Source organism: Oryctolagus cuniculus, chromosome 6, assembly GCF_964237555.1.
Source record: "Oryctolagus cuniculus chromosome 6, mOryCun1.1, whole genome shotgun sequence".
NCBI lineage: Eukaryota > Metazoa > Chordata > Mammalia > Lagomorpha > Leporidae > Oryctolagus > Oryctolagus cuniculus.
The window spans coordinates 99,361,586-99,368,744 of record NC_091437.1 but is presented as its reverse complement, the minus strand read 5'-3'; positions in this window follow the sequence as shown (position 1 = coordinate 99,368,744).

Sequence of the window (7,159 nt, the reverse complement as noted above, 5' to 3'; positions counted from 1 at the left end):
TATTAAGATGATAACTTTTCACAAAAGGCAATTCTTTTTTTCAAGGGCACAATGCACAGTTTATGAAAAAAATGCAATTAGGCCGGCGCCGTGGCTCACTAGGCTAATCCTCCGCCTGCGGCGCTGGTACTCTGGGTTCTAGTCCCAGTTGGGGCGCCAGATTCTGTCCTGGTTGCTTCTCTTCCAGGACAGCTCTCTGCTGTGGCCAGGGAGTGCAGTAGAGGATGGCCCAAGTTCTTGGGCCCTGCACCCCATGGGAGACCAGGAGAAGCACCTGGCTCCTGGCTTCGGATCAGCGCGGTGCGCTGGCCACAGCAGCCATTGTGGGGTGAACCAACGGCAAAAAGGAAGACCTTTCTCTCTGTCTCTCTCTCACTGCTCACTCTGCCTGTCAAAAAAAAAAAAAAAAAAAAAAAGGAATTAAAAAAATTTAGATGCCCATGAGGTTTTCCCATTTAAACATTTTCCATGAACTTTTTTTTTTTCAAATATTTATTTATTTATGTATTTGAAAGGCAGTTACAGAGGGAGAGAGAGAGAGGGAAGGAGAGAAAGAGAAAGAGAGAGGGAGAGAAAGAGAGAGAGAGAGGTCTTCCATTCGCTAGTTCACTCCCTAAATGGCCACAACAGCCGGAGCTGCACCAATCCGAAGCTAGGAGCCAAGAGCTTCCTCTGGGTCTCCCACGTGGGTGCAGGGCCCCAAGCACTTGGGCCATCTTCCACTGCTTTCCCAGGCACATTAGCAGGGAGCTGGATTGGGAGAGGTGCAACCAGAACTCGAATTGGCGCCCATATGGAATGCCAGCATTGCAGGCAGAGGCTTAGCCTACTATACCAGCCCCTCCATGAACTTTTTGAAGATTCCTGTGTTCTCTCAACACAGATTAGTAAATTCTTTAAGTTTCATTTCACTTTTTTAAAAAAGATTTATTTTATTTATTTTAAAGAGTTACAGAGAGAGGTAGAGACAGAAGAGAGGTCTTCCATCCACTGGTTCACTCCCCAACTGACCACAATGGCTGGAGCTGCACTGATCCGAAGCCAGGAGCCAGGAGTTTCTTATCGGTCTCCCATGTGAGTGCAGGGCCCCAAGGACTTGGGCCATCTTCTACTGTTTTCCCAGGCCATAGCAGAGAGCTGGATGGGAAGAGGAGCAGCCGGTTCTAGAACTGGTGCCCATATGGGATGCTGGTGCTTCAGGCCAGGGCTTTAACCCACTGCGCCACAGCGCTGGCTCCTCATTTCACTTTTTAAAGCAAACTTTTATTTCTTGCATTGCCTGTCTTTCATGTCAGTCCTTGTTATAATCTGAATGTTTGTGTCTCTTCAAAGTTCATATGTCAAAACCTAATGTCTAAAGTAGTGGTATTAAGACATGGAGCCTTCAGGAGATGGTTAGGTTATGAGAGCTCTGCCTTCATGAGTGGGATGAGTGTCCTCATAGAGAGGCCCAATGAAGCTTGTTCCCCCCACTCCCACCAAGTGAGACAGCTAGAAGGCCTGACTGTGAAGGGAACAGGAGCCCTGAGCAGTCACCCAGGAGGCTCATGCATCGACCTTGGAATTCTCAGCTTCCTGCCCTCTGAACAATAAGTGCCTGTCATTTGTAAGTTGTCCAGTTTATGGTATTTTTTGTCATAAGCAGCCCCAATAGAGCAAGAGAGTCCATTAAAAAATCATTTTCACTTTTAGTCTTTGTTTTTTGTGTTAGTTGCTTTCTTCCTAGGCGCAGAGGCATTAAAGCTGACCAGAGTCCTCTGAGCTTGGGCATTGCTTTTTTTTAAGATTTATTTATTTGACAGTCAGAGTTACACAGAGAGAGAAGGAGAGGCACAGAGAAAGAGAGAGAGAGAGAGAGAGAGGTGTCTTCCAACTCCTGGTTCACCGCCCAATTGGCTGCAAAGGCTGGAGCTGTGCTGATCCGAAGCCAGGAGCCAGGAGCTTCTTCCGGTTCTCCTGTGCAGCTGCAGGGGTCCAAGGACTTGGGCCATCTTCCATTGCTTTCCCAGGCCATAGCAGAGAGCTGGATCGGAAGAGGAGCAGCCGGGACTAGAACCGGCACCCATACGGGATGCCAGCACTGCAGGCGGCAGCTTTACCCACTAAGACACAGTGCCGGCCCCCGGCATTGCTTATTAACTGTGGGGAGCAAACCGGACTGGACTGAGTTACTGGAATTAAGACTTATTCTATGCATCTGCTCTCCCACAATATGGCGCTGGGAGAGAAGTAAACAGCTTCCGCACAGCTGCCTCCAGTTCAGCTAATAAACTGTAGGACTTGCTCCTGATTGGAGAGCGGCGTACTCGGCGTGTGGGCAGCCGAGTTGGGATTGGCGGAGGAGGACTATAAAGGAGGAGAGAGACGGCATGCACCAGGAACATCTATGGGGAACATCTAGCTGAGGGAACACCTGTGCAGCCCCCGAGAAGAGCCGGCCGGCGGTGTGCCGCTCCCCTGCGGAAGTGGGGAATGCGGCCAGGGGGAACTGCCCTTCCACGGAGGTGGAAGGGATAGTAGCCAACCCGGGAAGAACCGGCAGCAAACCCGGGGAGGGCCGAGCAGACGAAAGAACAGCGCAGGGTCCTGTGTCGTTCCTCCACGAAGAGGGGGAGCGACATAATGGTGCCGTGACTCGGATAGGAAACCTAGGACGGATAGCAAACTTAGGAGGGAAGAAACGGGAAGAACTGGGAAAATATCGGAGAGAGAAACTAGAAAACAGCCTAGGGAAAATTTCGGAGAGAGAGACTAGCAAACAGCCTAGGGAAAAGCCGGACGATAAAGGTGCCGGAAGAAGCTATTGAAAGCCTAGGCATAGATTCGGATACGGACTACGGGGGGAAGCTGGGAGAAATCTCTAAGGTCGAAAGCGAAAGTGAAAGCTAGAACAAACAGACTCGGACACGGACTGTGGGGAGAGGCCAGGAGAAATGAGGGAGGAATATTGTTGGAAGAAAGCTTAGGGAAACATACCGGGTAGAGAAAAATGTTAGGGAAATTGAAGCCGCGGGGGGCAGGCCGAGGCGGATACGAAAGCCACTTTGGGGTTCTCAAGTTAGCCCGGGAATAGGGGGCGAAAAGTTGAAACCAGAAGCTGAAACGTAAGCCAGATTGGGATCCGTCTGATTAGCCCGGGGAGCAAAGGACGGGAAGCCAAACCGTGGGGCGGAGACGTATGCTGGGTTGAATTCGCCAGGCTAGCCCGGGGAACTTAAATTGAATGCTAGTGGCGGACACGTAAGCTACGCTGTGTTACTCGCGGAAGCCGCCGCGTGCAGAGAGCACGGGGCGTGAATAGATAGGGAACGGGGCTGGCGCGAGGCCGTGGTGCAGACGTGAAGGGCGTGGAGACCGCGGAGCGCGCGAAGCCAAGCCGCGCAGAGCCGGGAAGCAGCCTCGGGGCGGGCACCGGAAAGCCGCGCAGATGAGAGGCGCGGGCTGAAGCGGCTCAGAGCCGGCGAGGCGCCGAGAAGCAGCCTCGGGGCGGGGCGAGGCGCCGGGAAGCTGCGCGGAGCCCTGAGGCTGCCGGCAGGGCGAGGCGCCGGGAAGCCGCGGGGATAAGAGAAACAGAAGTTTAGAAGTAAGATGAGAGAAATAGGAATGCTGGAAGACAGAAGTAAAATGGGAGAAATAGGAATGCCCGGAGATAGAGAAATAGAGAAAGAGAAAGGCCTCCCTACAACACTGCAATGTGAGAGCTTGGATTCGGTCTGCCTGATTAAGTGAGGCGATGAGCACCTGGGCGGCTAGCAGCTTATGCGCCGCAAGTCACCGAAGACAGGCACGAATTAACATCAATAAGGCCTCCCCACAATAGGCACGAACCAACACTAATAAGTCTCCCCCACAATACGGCGATGAGAGGACCCGGATTCGGTTTGCCTGATTGATAGGACTTGTAAGAGCCTGTGGCAACTCTAGCAAGTAGAGCAGAGTGTGTGCCGCGGGACACCGAAGACAGGCGCGTATCAACGCCAAAAAATAAAAAGAAAGGGGGATCTGTGGGGAGCAAACCGGACTGGACTGAGTTACTGGAATTAAGACTTATTCTATGCATCTGCTCTCCCACAATATGGCGCTGGGAGAGAAGTAAACAGCTTCCGCACAGCTGCCTCCAGTTCAGCTAATAAACTGTAGGACTTGCTCCTGATTGGAGAGCGGCGTACTCGGCGTGTGGGCAGCCGAGTTGGGATTGGCGGAGGAGGACTATAAAGGAGGAGAGAGACGGCATGCACCAGGAACATCTATGGGGAACATCTATGGGGAACATCTAGCTGAGGGAACACCTGTGCAGCCCCCGAGAAGAGCCGGCCGGCGGTGTGCCGCTCCCCTGCGGAAGTGGGGAATGCGGCCAGGGGGAACTGCCCTTCCACGGAGGTGGAAGGGATAGTAGCCAACCCGGGAAGAACCGGCAGCAAACCCGGGGAGGGCCGAGCAGACGAAAGAACAGCGCAGGGTCCTGTGTCGTTCCTCCACGAAGAGGGGGAGCGACAATTAACATGGAAGATTTCCTGTGGTATGAGGAGGAGGAAGCCCGATTGTTGTTGCTGGGATACTCCAGAACTCATTATCTATAAACTGTTTCTCTGCAGACAACCAGGTTCTCCAGAGAAACCTCTAGCCTCTTGTCTAATTGTTAGCTACGCCTCCAGCAGCTGGGCAAGACTATTTATTGATTAGGATTGAATGCAATGTTGCTGAGTGCTGGTCTCTACCTGGTTTCCTTCTATGGAGGTACATTCCTAGAGCAATGGTTCTCACAGTAAGGTACCTGGGATATTGTTGGAAATTCACAGTCCCCAGGCTTGGCATTTGACAAAGAAGTCAATGCTTCTGATGCCTGCATCCTCGATCGGAACACCTGGTTCGAGCCCAGGCAACTCCATGTCCAAGCTTCCTACTAATGTGCACCCTAGGAGGCAGCAGAGGATGGTTCAAGGGCTTGGGTCCCTGTTACCCATGTGGGAGACCCAGATGGAGTTCCCAGCTCCTGAATTTGTGTTGGTCTTACTCTAGCTGTTATGGTCATTTGAGGAGAGAAGCAGTGGGTGGGAGATCTCTCTTGCTCTCTCACTCTGCCTTGCAAATAAAAATGAGAATACATTTTTAAAAAAGGAAAATAATTCCCAATTTCAGTTCTACCTAAAACTCAGTCAGAAGCTCTGAGGTGGGGCTTAGAATTTTGCCAGGTCCTCAGTGATTTGGATTTACATCAAAGTTTAAGAACCACTGCCCTGGGACATTGTCCTTTTCTGTGTGGTAACAACAGGGTCTCAAGGTTCCAGTCCGAGGAAAGAGGAAGAGCAGGGAGCGGTTGAGGTGCAGCCTGTGTTTATTTCCCTCTGTTCGGAGCTGAGCTGTGTGGTCACACTGAGCTGCTATGGGGCCTGAAATGTGTTCCCCACCTAACCTCCCAACTGCCCAGCCACTCCATGCACACAGCGGTCTGGAGAGTGGAGTTTGGTGGGCAGTGAGCAGTGGTGAGCAAAGGGCTCAGGGCACTTCCATGGGATCTCCAGCAATCAGGCCCTTCACTCTGCCTGTGTTCCTGGGCCCTGGCCTTTCTCCAGAGTCAGTTTCCCCAGGGAATTAACTTCTTGTCTCCTGGTGCTGGGTGAGTGGGGGAAACTGAGCAGAAGAGAATTGCGTGGCTCTTTTGCTGTAGGAGTGGAGACTCATCTCATGGCTTCATAGTACAGATGCTTTGATCAGTTCTTCTGTCGTCAGCCCAATGCCTGGCCCTTCTAACACTAACTGGACCTTTTGCTCATGAGCTGCGCTGGGCTCCTCTTGCAAGGTCAGCTCTGTTTTCATTGGTTACTTAGGCTTCAATTTCTGGGAACATTAGGTTAGTTACTACCTCTCTGTTCACTTCGTTTTTCTTCTCTTTGTCTTTCTGTGCTGCTGCCTTTATTTATTTATTTTTTAAAGATATATATTTTTATTTATTTGAAAGGCAAGAGTTACAGAGAGAAAGAGAGATCTTCCATCTGCTGGTTTATTCTCCAAATGGCCGCAATGGCGGGAACTGAGCCAATTAGAAGTCAGGAGCCAGGAGCTTCTTTTGGGTCTCCCATGTGGTTGCAGGGCCCCAAGAACTTGGGCCATCTTCTACTGCTTTCCCAAGCCATAGCAGAGAGCTGGATGGGAAGTGGAGCAGCCGGGATGAACTGGTGCCTATATGGGATGCCGGTGCTTCAGGGCAGGGCTTTTAACCCACTGCACCACAAGGTCGGCTCTTAGTGCTGTGCCTTTAAATTTTTGGGCTTCATTACCAGAGGATTTTGAAGGAATGAGAGATAAATGGATTTGTCCAGTCTGCCATTTTAAACAAGAAATACAATTTTTTTAAAAAAGATTTATTTATTTGTTTGAAAGTCAGAGTTACAGAGAAAGAGACACAGAGAGATCCTCCATCTGCTGGTTTATTCTCCCAGATGGCCACAATGACCAGGGCTGGGCCAGGCAGAAGCCAGGAGCCAGGAGCTTCTTCTGGGTCTCCCACACAGGTGCAGGGGTCCAAGGACTTGGGCCATCTTCTTTACTTTCCAAGGCACATTAGCAAGGAGCTAGATTAGAAGTGGAGCAGCTGGAACTTGAATTGGTGCCAATGTGGGATGCTGGTCTTATCTGCCAGGCTACAACGCTGGCCCCCTAGAAGTACCATTCTGAGAAAATAGTTTCTGTATGTCATTCACATTGAGGAGAGCGGTTTACATCTGCTAGAGGATCTCTCCAAGGAAAGAGAACGTAAACCCTTAAAGCTGCACTGAAATGGTTAAAGGGTACACACTACCATTAATCGTGTAATTTAAGCTTAAATTAACAAAATACACTGTGAAAAAGACACATTGGATACTGAACTAACACCATCTTTCATTTTATCTTTAAGTAAGGATCAGTACACTTTTCTAGAAAAAGTCAGATAGTAAATATATTATTCCTTTTTTTTTTTTTTTCTATTTGACAGGTAGAGTTGTAGACAGTGAGAGAGAGAGACAAAGAAAAAGGTCTTCCTTCCGTTGGTTCACTCCCCAAATGGCTGCTATGGCCGACGCTGAGCTGATCTGAAGCCAGGAGCCAGGCACTTCCTCCTGGTCTCCCAGGTGGGTGCAGGGGTCCAAGCACTTGGGCCATCCTCCACTGCCCTCCCGGG